The sequence below is a fragment of the Lissotriton helveticus genome, chromosome 8 (assembly GCF_964261635.1).
Source record: "Lissotriton helveticus chromosome 8, aLisHel1.1, whole genome shotgun sequence".
Taxonomy (NCBI): Eukaryota; Metazoa; Chordata; class Amphibia; order Caudata; family Salamandridae; genus Lissotriton; species Lissotriton helveticus.
The window spans coordinates 1,089,389,031-1,089,402,921 of NC_136069.1; positions in this window are offsets into that span (position 1 = coordinate 1,089,389,031).

Genomic DNA, 13,891 nt, shown 5'->3' on the forward strand with positions numbered 1-13,891 from the left:
GCCTGATTTAGATTTTGACAGATGAATACTCCATCACGACAGGGACAGATAACTCACCCGCCAAAATATGAATCCCATAGGATATAATGGGATTTATATTACAGCGGACGGGATATTCATCCCCATTGTGCTGGAGTAACCCATCCGCTGAGATCTAAATCAGGTCCTAAGTTTAGACCTCAAGTCTATTACGAGGAGGGCGGTTGGACTGTTGCAACACCACCACACCCACTAGGATCTTGGATCCCGCAGCAGTGACGGGGGGAAGTGGTGCTCCATGGCATGAATTATCATATATGAAAGGCTGAATAATTAACTGAAGTACCTAATAACGCTCATGTCAATCCATTGCCTAGAGATGTATAATCATTATACAACCTCTTTTTAGAAACACTGCCATGTATAACTAATAAAATTATTTTTGTATTTTTCCATATATTAGTGGTTTTTGTTTAATTTTATGTATTCATCTGCTACTGTTGAGCTGTTTATTTAATTGAATTTGCCCTAGCCCATTTACAGTATACAAGTCTTAACATTAGACAGCGTTCATACATACATATTAAATTGGAGGAAATTGGGTACCATTGTGCTGGAGTAACCCATCCACTGAGATCTAAATCAGGTCCTAAGTTTAGACCTCAAGTCTATTACGAGGAGGGCTATTGGACTGTTGCAACATCACCACACCCACTAGGATCTTGGATCCCGCAGCATTGACGGGGGGAAAGTGGTGCTCCATGGCAATGGTGCAATGCTGGCACCACTGTGCTGATTACGACCCGCCTTTCTGCCAACCTTTTCGAGGTGGAGTCCCCACCATGAATGTGTTGGCAGAAAGGCAGGGAAGGGGCCCTTAACAGGGCCCGGGTGATTTTACCCATTGGACATTGTACTGAGGGCACATGTTGTGCCCTGCAATGCCTGCACTGTTATTCGCAGACTGTGTGCAATGTTCAAAAGCGTGCATGGCAAAAGTACATGCACAACAGTTCAGGTGCTGCAGTCCAGTTGCATGACCTCTAAGCTCTGTCTGTGAGCCGAAGCATGCTACCACCACAGCACCACTGCTGGCACGCCACTAGCCCGGTGGTAAACTCAGAATGCGGTGGTCGGGATGCTACTGGCTTGGTGGCATTCTTCTGTCCACTGACACTGCAGCCTGATGGCCCAACTGCTAAGGTGGTAATCAGGGCCTATGTTTAGAGCTAAATTCTAAGTTCAGATCTAAAGTCTAAACCTGGAGTGTAAGTTTAGACCTGGAGTCTAACTTTACACCTAAAATCTAACTTTACATCTCCAAGTTTATCTATAGACCAAGTTTAGACTTCAGGTCTAAACTTAGACCTCAGGTCTAAAGTTAGACTTCAGGTCTAAACTAAGGCTTCAGGTCTAAAGTTCGACTTCAGGTCTAAACATAGACTTCAGGATTACCTTAGACATCAGGTCCAAACTTAGATTTAGGTCTAAATATAGACTTCAGGTTTACCTTTCTAAATTAGGCCCTCAGTCTGGAGTCTATCAGATGTCAGTCAGAACTTCAGTCTAAAAGATACTTCACATTCCCATAGGATGCCACATTGAATATTTATTTGAATTAGATACACTATTCATTTTCTGCCCTTTCTTTAGATGGGAGTAGCACAATTCCCTGTGCTTCAATAGAAGGTATCTAGCAATCTCTTGATCTCCCATACTAATGAACATGAGTCTTTCACTTGCTTGTTCAATCATACTTGGATTCATCTTGTCCTAGTCATAGAAAGACTTTCGTAGCTGCATGCACAATCCTATGACAGCCCCATGAAGGGACACACGCCAGATACAGGAAATCCACACTCTACACTCTCCGGGCCTCACTTCCATAAATCCATCCACAGATGCTTCAAGAGACACCAGAAAAAATTTAGCCAAGTCCCTATTACAATGATCCAATATTCAACACTAAAACGCATGTTCCAGTGACCCCAGATGTGTACAAATACACATGCCACATTTTTGTGGGAGTGTAAGCCCATTCTTGTGGCTGCGGTGTTGGGCATTGCTTAGTATTCGTGCCACAGCCGTTTTGGACCATACACCAGTGCTGCACATTATACAGCAAGAACGAGATTTTTTTTGCAGTCTCTGATTTAACTGTCCCATATGCTAGCTGGTAACTACAGGCTTTAGTATCTGTTCCTTCATCTTCAGCCATTTGGACTTCTACATTCATCTGAGTATATGTGATCATCCTAAAAGGAAAGACATTGCGCATCTCTGAAAACCCGCTTCTTAGAAAACCCACATTACAGGGAACCCCTGGTAAAGAAATGAAGGATACTTTATGTTAGATTAACTACTTGTGTATATCAAGACTATCAGCAGTAACAGCGGTAGGATTAGAGCATTCTGTGTTTAAGTCAACCAAAGGTTTATATCCCCTGAGAAAAATCATAAAGCATTATTGCAAAGCACAATCAGTTGTGATGAGAACAGCTCAACAGTTTAATATCTCAGCTTGAAGTTGAGTAAGCACGAAGGTACAGTAAGAGGGAAGCAGAAGATATGTGAAGTTTCATGCATGTTTAACGTGGACCTTATACTAATTTGTTGTGCTTCCTTTGTTAGCTTAATCTAGACTAGCAAACCCTACTGTGAACTCCACAGTGTTTCTCATCAGAGAGGAACAGCATCAGCATTACAACAGAAAACAGTGCAACTGCTTTATTCTCAGTATCATGATGTAATCTGATTACTGTATGTTAAATACATATGGGTAGAGATATTCTGAGTCATACTACCCATTAGGCTTCCAAGGGCCTTTTGATAGATGGCATGTGATAACATTTGTCAGATCACACTTTAATAACAGAAAAGTATGGTGTTTCTCTCTCTCTCTCTTTCTCTCCTACCACCTGTCCCGAACACTCTCTTCTACAACTTCATGTTTGATCCATGGGGGTGGAATTAAAGAGGGACGAAGTGGGAAGCTGCACATTGCACCTGCTTTGAAACCAACTTAGTGAGTGAAAGTCTTAACAATCACATCCTTACTTAAAGGCAGACTATAGTGGAATTCTGATGGTTCTAGTTACCAAATGGTCCACCTCTCAACCTTCAGGTTCCATGAGGACATGATTTGGCTCAACCAGTACATTTTTTGTAATTGGGAACATAGGTCTCTTCCAGGATTATAACTCTCAATTTTAAGAGCTACCCAAGGGAAGGTTGTACAAAGACATCTTGAATTTCTGCTCTGGGCTTCCAACATCTGCTACAGGGTAGATCCCCTGGTTCTCTCTCCTGCCTCCCAGCCAACCTACATAGCACATAGGGCCTCATTTACAAGAGGCCTGCGCTGCCAGAGCGTCACTTTTAATTACTCTCTGGTGGGGCAGGCCTCACAGTCACATCCATTAGGCCACGGAATGCCGCCCTGCATAGCTTTTAATTGCCTCGTAAATATGGTGTGATGCAAAACAGAGCAAGTCACTGAGTTGCCTCACAATGCAATTGGTAGGCATGCCATGGGTGTTGCCGTGGGTGTTCCCACGTAACACCCATGGCATTTGACACATTCTCAGATTTACAACATGCTGTAAACCTGGGACTGAGGCAAAAGCCTATGCCACCCCATGGGTGGGGTAAAGGTTATTTTTGTGAAAGAAGGTGTCCCTTTCCCCACAAAAACAACCTGATTTTAATGCAGTCACCCGTGCTCCATGGTGCAAGGGTCCCTGCTTTGGCCCTAGGCAGCCATTTGTGTTCCAGCACAGTAGAAGAGGACAGGGATGCATCATATCTCATAGCTACAGTACATTCCTGCCCTGTTCATTTGATGTAGGGTAGCACAACAGGAAGGCTTGGGGTGCTGCCCTACACCAAAAATGTGTAAATAAGGACCCTACTCCTCCCCGCATCGCTCTAGCCAAAAATTCTACGCAAGACATTACAGGGTGTTGTAGCATTGACTGTGACTGGAACATTCTAAGCATGAAAACAAATGCTCACACACACTTTCACTCATAAACTGAAATGGCAAAGCCCTGGTTGATTGCCACCCAACTAAGGAGAGTTAAGCACTGTCTTGATACATACTCAACAGAGTATATCATGAAATCCACTAAGGGCCAGTTATTCATCATATTAGTAGCAAAAAACACGGAATGCAATTTGGGACCAATATTTTTGCGACCTGTATTTAAATTGCAAACAGCCTGATTCATCAAGCCGAAATCGGCTCGCAAAGGGCCAGATTCTGAGAATCTGGCCCTTTGCGAGCGCTATTTTTGCATTTGGGATTCATCATCCCAAATGCAAAAATCGGTAATACCGATTTCGCTATTTTGCGAGGAATTACATTTAAGGAATCTCTATTTGAGATTCCTTAAATGCAATTCATCATCCATTTAAAAATTGCGAATTCGCAATTTCGGCCCGCTATTTACAGCGAGGTCAAACCTCGTGGCAAATAGCGAAAACTTAGAAAAATGCTTTTAAAAGCATTTTTCTAAGTTGCATGTTGCACACACACATGTCCTTTGGACGTGTGTGTGCGCAACACCTGTTTCGATTTGCATTTAAGGGGTGCTACAGGGTGTCCGTTGGACACCCCTGGCACCCTTTAAATCGCTATCTAATTTGCGATTAGCAAATTGCTAATCGCAAATAAGGAATACTCCCCATTCATTCCTATGGGCCTTTTGGACCATAGGAATGAATGGGGAGTTATTCCTTATTTGCGATTAGCAATTTGCTAATCGCAAATAAGGAATGTGTAGGAATCGCATTTCGTTATGAATCGCTATTAGGGGCTCTCAAAACGGGAGAATGATGAATCAGGCTGAAAGCAACCTGCGTCATAATACCTTGGTTTGCAAAACTCTGAATCAGACTGAGTCACGACCAACCTACCTAATATTCATTTAGTAGATCGTAAATGTGACTCATTCTTTTTGGTCACGCTGTCAGAGATGGTGGCCTACAAGCGACAGCAAGACACAATGTCTGTTATTGCTCCTAAGTTAAAAAAACTTTTTTAAAAAAGCCAATTTTCCATAACGAAAATGGGGCTTCTTTAAAATATATATATATTTTTAATAATTATGTCTGGACTACTTTCTCCTTCCCAAGAAACGTTTTAAAACAATTACTAAGGACAAGGGATCCAAAAAAGGGATCTCTTCTCTTTTACAAACGAGTTGCCGCCTTAACCCTGGGGTCTGTAATTTTGCAATGGTTTGCAATGGTAATTTTGGTCACAAACCATTGATATATCTGATATGTTTTAGACTATTTATTTTTTAGATTGCCGTATAGGTAGAAAGGTAGAGAGTCAAACTAGGGGTAAGCTGCTGTAACACACACAGCGCGCGGGCACATATCTGTGACCACAGCAGAATCGCACCAGTGGTGCGTCTGCGATGCAGAAGGAGAGTATAATCAGGAGGAAGGCGTAATTGGTTCATCTCATACCGATTTACTAATAGGAAGGGATGACCAAAGCATGTCCCTTCTAAACATCGTTTTGCCGTCTTTATAGACTCCTAAAATAGGTATGGTACATTGCAAGGAATATGTTTCAGTCGCAAACTTCAACTCAGAGAGTTTGTTAACAAAAAAAATTCAGCACATCTGGCCCATTGTCCAGCAGGCTGATTTTATTAAAGAGACGCATTAAGCCAAGAGCGGATACTATAATCATAAATTTGTCGAGGGTGACAAACCATGAACAATGACGTTACCCTATTTGATATGGCGCTGTTTAACATAGTTTTTGACATTACAAAATGCTAGAAACAGGTTTTATTTACAAGAGTATAGGGACGAACTGCTGATCCCGAGTTTTCATGAAACCCCTGCTCTATATCGATAAAGAACTGTAGAGAGCAGACAGCTCAACGCGATGTACCGATGTATACCATATGCACCTTTCGAAAATGCAGAATATCTTGTAGATACCTCAGAACAACTAATGACAACAGAATTTTGATGACATCAGGCTAGTTTAGCCCTACTTTTGAGCTTCCAAGCATTTGGGTTCTCATCATACTGAACCAGCTCTGGATCTTTTTACGTATCATTGGCTATTTTAACTTAGACCCAGTATGATTAAAGTATAGGACAAGGCTCTGATTATCCCAATAATCGACCACTCTATCCATAGTCCTCATTATTTTCTAATTACCACTTATCCATCGATAGAATACACTTTTTTGGAGGTGGAACTCCTAAGGAAGGCAGCGTGGGCTGCCAAAACACGCGTTGAGCTTGGAACACCACCCGATAAATTGTCGTTCTATGGACATTGTTCTCAATAATTTGAATTGTTGATTAATCAAGTGTGTGTTTTTTATTTACATTAATTATCATATATGAAAGGCTGAATAATTGACTGAAGTACCTAATAATGCTCAGGTCAATCCATTGCCTAGAGATGTATAATCATTAAACAACCTCTTTTTAGAAACACTGCACATACAATTATTTTTGTATTTTTCCATATATTAGTGTCACTATTGATGTTTTGTTTAATTTTATGTATTCATCTGCTACTGTTGAGCTGTTTATTTAATTGAAGTTGCCCTAGCCCATTTACAGTATACAAGTCTTAACGTTAGACAGCGTTCACATATACATATTAAATTGGAGGCAATTGTGTACCAGTATTTGCATTACAATGGAATGTAGGATTGCTCATATAATAGTAAATAATAGTCCCCATGCTACAAAATGTATAACTCCTTTGACACAACTTCTGAAAGTCTTTTGTAATTAGCTGAGTGAACCAATCCCATTCAGTTGGTTATGGTGAAAAGAAAAAGAAGACTAAATGCTCAACATGGCTTATTTTCACTTTTTCAAGTCTTTAAATACCGTAAATAATGTTAAATTGTCTTAGTATTTAGCATGACCCACTTTTACATGTGAAGCACACGTCCCAGTGGTGCAACAAGGCACTAACGGCAAGATGTACAAAGGGCTTTTGCATTTCTTAACAGGCCGAATCTCAATTTCGGCCTGTTAAGAAATTAAAATCAACCTTTTCCTATGTACAAATGCCTTTGGCCTAGCAATTTAAGGAATCTCTAAATGCGATTTCTATCCAGTAGAAATCTAATTTTGAATTCCCTATATAGGAAATCACAAATAGTGATTTGATATTTGAAATTTCTTGACACGTGTACAAAGCATTTCCAAAATACAAAATGAGCATTTAGGAAATGCAATTCCCATCTACTCAAAATCGATGGTACCCATGTGTAATTCAAAAAAGCACCCAAGATGCTTTTTTTCTAAAGTGCAATAGAGCCCACACATGCCCCTTGGGCCTATTAGTCCTCCACATGTGCACCACTATTTTGGGGGTCCAGTACAGAGGGCCTAATGTCCATAGCCATCCTTGGTTTAGCATTTCCAAAATAGCAATTTTTTAATAGGAAATTACTATTTTCGAAATGCAAAACCGGTCCATTGGTGCAAAATTGTGTGACATTTCCTAATTGTGACTTCCAAATAGCGATTCCTATTCTGTAGGAATCGGTTTTAGGCAATCAGTAATTTCATGCATATCATTTTGTATTTCCTAAATAGCACTTCCTATGGGGTCGCTATTTAGGAAATGCTAAATTGCATTTTGGCGCATCTGGCCCAAAGTCTCTTTTCTCCTCCATTGACTTCTAGAGCACCCATAACACTCATGATCATTTCATTAGAAACAATATCTCTCTACAGAGTATTGCTGTGGGGAGAGTATGTTGGGGAGAACGTGTATCCCCTCACTCCTTCCACATGGGCTTTAGGTAAGTAGATATAAAGTCAATTGCTTTGTTCGAGAGAAACAGGTCACTAGCCATCACTGAGGTGACAATGTTCCTTAGAAGCATTGCCCCTAGGGACCTGGTGTCATTGCCCACACAATGTTACTTCTTGGGCGAGGTGGATGGGGTGTTCAGGAAACCAACAAAAACAACCCTTAGTTTTTGAAACGAAACTCCAACCACTGTCATTGATGACAGATTAGGTGAAGTCATACTGCCCGACTTCTCAGACTATCTTAGTTAGGATGAGTGTCATTTCCAATTGTCTCATCCTAGGTGGAGTAGTAGTAGAAATGGCTTAAAAGTTTTGAATGGAACATGCAAACTGGACAAACCTAATTCAGATAAAAAAGAAGGCATATACTCATCAGGCCTTTGCTTGGCAATTTTACCTTAATACGGTCACCTGACAACATTTTGGGGCCACTTATTACTTTAAATAGATGAAAGATATAGGGCCAACATTTCCCTATTCTGATTAACGAACTCAGGTTTGTATGTGTTTTATTAATCCAAATCCCACTTCTGGCAATTGAAAATCCCCCAGTAAGGTAGATGTTGTACTGCTATATGTTTAGGGCTGGGGAGTGCACAGGTGATCAAAATGGAGATGCAATAAGAAATCTGGGGAACACCACAGAGTAATAACTTTTGTGGGTATGCATAATTACTCCAATGGCAATCAATACCCAAGCTGATCACCAAACAAAATGGTAAAATGGTGTCTGCAATTTGGTGTGGAAATGTTCCAAACACCCCTGGCTTTTTTAGTGAATGTAAGGCAAGGACTTATTTCCACTAAGTATGTTCTACACTAGTAGTAACATGGATTTTATATACTGCTGTGTTCATGAACATAGCATTCCACGAATTTCAACCAATGAGTAAATATTTTTTATAAATTGTAAGCTTAATTCTGTGGCTTCTCACAATACTGCTTTTTAACCAACCTCTTGACCTACCTTTAATCATAGTATTTCGTTAAGTGGGGAAGTCACATCTAAAAGTATGAACCCCTCGTTTCACTATCTGCTTCCTAGTCACTAGAAATGAAATGAAATGAAATGAATGAATGAATGAAATGAAATTGGATTTGTAAAGCGCATGGCTGCCCGTAAGCGTCCCAGCGCTGCCTGACAAATAACAGAGACTCTAAAAGGGGTAGGAGTTTTAAAGAATTTTAGGGAAAAGAAAAAATTTGAGAAGCTAGACATCTACGACTCATGTTTGTTACTTTAGTGCAACAGATTGCCGATTGACATCCATAGGCATCTGTAGGGACGGGCAAAATCTTTCTTGCATTTTCAGCCGAAAAAAAGCAAAGAAGACGCCAGAGCAGTTTTACCCTTGGAAAACACACAAAACATCCGTCGACGAGTAATGAAATCTAATATGCAAGCAAGATTGTGACAAAGGCTGACAACCATTCCGGGAGAACAGGCTGAGACACACTGACATAAGCCGAATTGAAAGTAAAGAGATCAGCTGGGGAACAACCTTAAACAGGATACGATAGAAAACTGCTATACATTTCCTGCGATAAATGAAAGAAGGAATAGGCATAATGTCCTACGTGAAAATTGTATCGCCCTGATAAAGACCTTCACGTAAGCAATTTGAGGTCATATATAGAAGGTCGAAATGCGTTGGCATTCTTCAAAGGCACTCTCTAATTGAGCGGTTTAGGGGACATTTGGACACATAATATACCCAATGAGAATTCTGTTGAGAATTCATACCTAACTTTTGAGTCTTTAAAATTAAACACAAAATTGTGCCTGACCTCATCTATACCTCTAGTAAAGCTACAGTGGAGATCCTAATGAGGACAGGTTCCTGTAGCACTTAGAAAGAATGTGTAGGACCAACAAAGTTTGTGCAAAAGAGAATATGTAAATATGTGTATATGTTTTTGATGTGAATAAGATTGTACATTGTTGTTTCTTTCACTGTACTGTATATGTGTAAGTATTGTAATGGCAGTCACATTTGCAATATAATTATATGGATATGTTTAAAATATATTTGGTTTAAGGAACCCAAAAGAACAAAATATAAGAAATGAGTTAAACGCCCTTAGTTAATAAAAAGGACTAATGAGGCATCAGTAATAGTTTGACTCATGGTCTCAGGGGTATTCTATGTATACTCATCCATTAAGTCTGTGACTCCGGATCTTGAAAATGGTAAAGAAAGTGTGTGATGGCTTTGTATTATAGGCTGATCAGATAGTAACAACAATGATTTCAAGGCTAAAGGTTGGTGCAAAAGATTATCCCTCGAGAAAGCTATTCACCTTCACAGCACACTTCTCAACATTACTGTTTTGAACCGGTCTCCATTTTCTGTGAGGTACATTTTTTGCAATAGTTATGATTGACTTCCTATCAAAGTTGAAAAGTGAGACCCTGAAGTGGCCTGTCAAGAAGAAAATACCCTCTTCAGTGAGAGCGACACCACAGAAAGATAAAGTACACCCTGCTTACCTTCCAATTACAAATTGACACCAATATGCTCCAGTAACAATATCTGCCGTCGGAATAATGCAGATCAGGTTTTGTGTTTATGTTTTTGTACAAAGCAACCCGGGGTGGCATGTTTTTTTTCCTCCATGAAGAGATCAAATTCGTATTTCCATGAGTGTTTCTTTTTCGCTGTATTCCCCGTTTCAGTTGGTTTTAAATAAAGAATTCAGAAACTTCGGAATTTATAAAGCTGTTTGCTCTCTGTGTGATCATGTATTCTTTTCATGGCAGGCAGTTCTTCTTTGAAAGGCTAATCCTGCTCAGCCCTGCAAACCTGTCCCCTGGCAATTATGCAAGTAAGAGAGCATTGTAAACAAAGATGTGCATCCCATGCCAAAGCGTGCTGTCGAGAAATTGCACAGGTCTAAATCTGAAAAACCGTAGGAATATGTTTCGCGTGAATCGCGTTTGACTGTGAGCTGTGCAGAAACGTCAGAGAGTTTCACTTTATTAAACAGTGACCCACCAACGTTATATTTCAGCCAAAGGTAGCCAAATTAAAGTGAGTCAAATAGTCCTTGGTCACTAAAGACGAGGGAGAAACAAACACCAGAGAAAGGATGTGCACATGGACGTCATTAGATCAAAAGGCCACGTGCAACTGACGTCATCATACACCCTTTTACCCATGATGACGTCAGAGGGAGTAACGTCAATTGATCTTTGAAACTAATAACTGTGAAGGAAGTAACAACCCTGAAATAAAAAAAATCTACAATAAATAGAAGATTTCAATTAATAAAATACTACAAAGGATGGAGGTCAACTTTCAATGTCACATATGTATTAACTAGGGTGCTGCAATATTTAAAAAAAGCGTGTTTCTCCGTTCAGTGTTGTAATAATATATAGAAATATATTTATCTACCTATTATCACTTCAATAAATTGGTATTAAATAAGGAACAACAATAAAACCTATTACTTACCTATATCTAAGGCCTTAATCAAGAACTCAACTCAACGCAGAACGCGGCGAAAGTGTGCTGAAAGCAATATGGCTGCCTTTTAAATTTTCTAAAGATAGCCATTAGCCAATTTGGTACTGAGTTCTCATGGCAGGGCAAGTACCGCAGTAAACCGTGAAGTTACTGTGGCATGCCGCAGCACAATATACAACTAAGAGCCTTATTACGATGCTGGTCGGAAACCATTCCGACTGACTCCTAGTTGGAATAGTTTTCAACCGACTCGGGTTTGGGGAGTCCGACCGACCGATTACGATGGTTCTGAACACTGTTCGGTCGGACTCTCATTGACTTCAGCGGGAAACTGTGTTCCAACCAACAACACAGGCTCCCATTGAAGAAAGGGGTTGTTGCGGAAAACTTTGCACCCTGTGGCAGGCACCCCATGGTGCCTGCCTTACAGTGCATGGTTGCAAAGAAGTGTCCCATAGGTATCCTCACAGGCCCCAACCAGAGGGCTCCAGGTGAAGGAATCCAACATTGTAATACGTTTGTCGGTTTTGAGTTGGAAACACCGAACGGTTACATTCCATCGCAATCGGTCGGTCAGAAATGATCCCGAGGCGGTCAGAAACATGGCTTCCAAATTGGGTTAGGAAAATCCGAATCCTGTTTGGAGCCTTTCCGACCGACATCGTAAGGAGGCCCTAAGTAATTTAACACTTATAACTTTAATACTTTTACACTATATAATCATAATACCAAAAATGTACATTTACACCTCATAATCTTTATTCCTGCGACATTACATCTTCATCAATTCTTCCACTTTCACTGTAGGTTTGATTCAAGTACCACACGCCACTCTACACCACTTCACTCTATAGCACCCCACTAAATGCTAATCCACTATAAACCACTCTATTCTACCTCACTCCACTCCACTCAACACCACTCCTCTCTACATCACTCCACTGCATGTTATTACATGCTATGCTACTTAATTCTACGACACTCCATTCTACACCATTCCATGGTACACCCTCCACTCTAAGCAACTTGACTCTATGCTAATCGACTGTGCGCAACTCCACTCTACGCACTCCACTCTACGACACTTCTGTCACAATCGTAGTCTCCTCAGGATCAGGGTGATGCTCAAAAAGGTCCTCCTCCTGATTTTCCCACACTCTGACTGAAGGATCATACACAGAGCATAGAGGTAATCAAGCGAGGGATGGGAAAGGGAAGGGACTGCAACGGAAGGGATAACTGAAACGAGAAAATACAACAAATTATAACATAGATATCACTAGCTACTATCATTAATTTCTCGCTAATAGAACACCTACCTATACCAGCTAGTCGGAGGTGAACCCGTTCTCTCTGAATGATGTAGTAGATGCCCCTCTCTCCATCTGTCAATGACTTCCTAAAACATAAAGCCAAGATTATTATTCCAACTTTTTTTCTCTCGTTACTTCATAAAGGATAAGGAACCATATCACATACATACCCTTTCAAGTCTCCCAATAACGCAAAAGAAAACCCCTCTCCAGTAACTGGTGAACAAAAAACCAGGGGTTTTAAAAAACAGAAAAAAAGAGTACTTAGTTGTTGTCACTAAAATCTTGCATCATGAAAAAACAAATGTTCATTGAATTCTAGCTGATCCCAGCTAAAAGTGTTAATACCAAACGAATGCCAATCCAACCGTATGAAACAACAAAGTTAAAACCTCACAAGAGGCTTACCAGGACTTTGTCTCACCACCCCATTAGTACTGAGAAGGTCCAGGACTTGGCAGCCTTTTCCTGCTGCAGCCGCAAGCAGGAATAGAAAAGGGTGCAGGCAATCCGGAAGAGGAGAACTAATGCTGCTTGTATAGCGTCTCCGCCGAGACGCGTAAACTCCTTCCTCGCTGCAGCCACATGCGGGAAGGATCAAGAATGTAATACGGCAGCGCCAAACTTCCTTTGCTCCACAGGTCGTCTTTGCCCCACCAGGAATCCCGTCTCAGCCGACAACGCGCCGAATCCTTCTACGCTGCAGCCGCAAGCAGGAAGGACCTCGAGAATTAGTTCGGCAGCCGCCGAACTTCCAAAACGGGAACAGTAACACCAGAATGCTCTGAGCAACGCCTCAGTCGAGAACGTCCATCCAGAGACCTTGAACACCAACACAGTTCGTACCGATAGTACGTAGCAACATACACCAAATTCAAAAGAGGAATCACGTACAGTGCATGCCTGCGCTACGTGAGAATATATGTCTTCAGCTCCTCCCCTTCGCCGGGCATTCTGGGAGTGGTAGTTTTGCAGGTGCCTTCGGCAGATCATGAGAACTTCACTGTACACCACTCTAGAGTATACCACTCCACTAAACACTATTCCACTGTAGGTCACTCCACTCTACTCCACTCCATTGCACGCCACTCCACTTTATGAAAATCAACCTTATTCTATTACACTAAACAACACTCAACTCTATGCCACCCCACTCCACACTATGCTACTACACTCTATTCTATGTCACTCCACTGCATGTCACTCCACTCAATATTATTCCATTTACACTGCTCCACTGTATGCTACTCCACTGTATGCCACTCCACTCAATGGCAATCTACTCTATGCTACTACATTCTATGCCATTCC